This window comes from Penaeus monodon, chromosome 30, assembly GCF_015228065.2.
Source record: "Penaeus monodon isolate SGIC_2016 chromosome 30, NSTDA_Pmon_1, whole genome shotgun sequence".
NCBI lineage: Eukaryota > Metazoa > Arthropoda > Malacostraca > Decapoda > Penaeidae > Penaeus > Penaeus monodon.
This window is the reverse complement of record NC_051415.1, coordinates 10,477,276-10,477,617: the sequence shown is the minus strand read 5'-3', so window position 1 is coordinate 10,477,617 and position 342 is coordinate 10,477,276. Positions and strand designations below refer to the sequence as shown.

General features: G+C 36.8%; 1 protein-coding gene across 1 annotated transcript in view; it reads left to right on the top strand.

The window, feature by feature from the left end:
• Positions 1-342, top strand: part of LOC119592348 (insulin gene enhancer protein ISL-1-like) — a 284,379-nt gene that overhangs the window by 49,662 nt on the left and 234,375 nt on the right. The gene's annotated exons all lie outside the window — the stretch shown is intronic.

The window sequence follows — 342 nt, the reverse complement described above, 5'->3', positions numbered from 1 at the left end:
AAAACTAAGTAACGCTTCCCGTGTGTATCTCTTTAGCAGTAACGCTTAGATATCAACGCGAAATTACTGTGACTTTAGAAAAGGTCAAACCCTAGCTAGGCCTAAAAGTAAGCACATGCTATGAATATTAATGTGTAAAATGAAGGGAATTTAACGAAGTAGCCCCTTCCAGTGGCGCATGAATGGATGTGTCAATAGACCTATGTATGTCGTCATTAGCATTCTGTCTCGTTTGTGTTTTTCACGATTTTTGAAAGTCGACCCTTGATTATTTTTCACTTTTTAATGTCTTGCGAGCATATTTGTGAAGGAAGGTAAAGAAATAGTAAGAGAAAAAAGGAA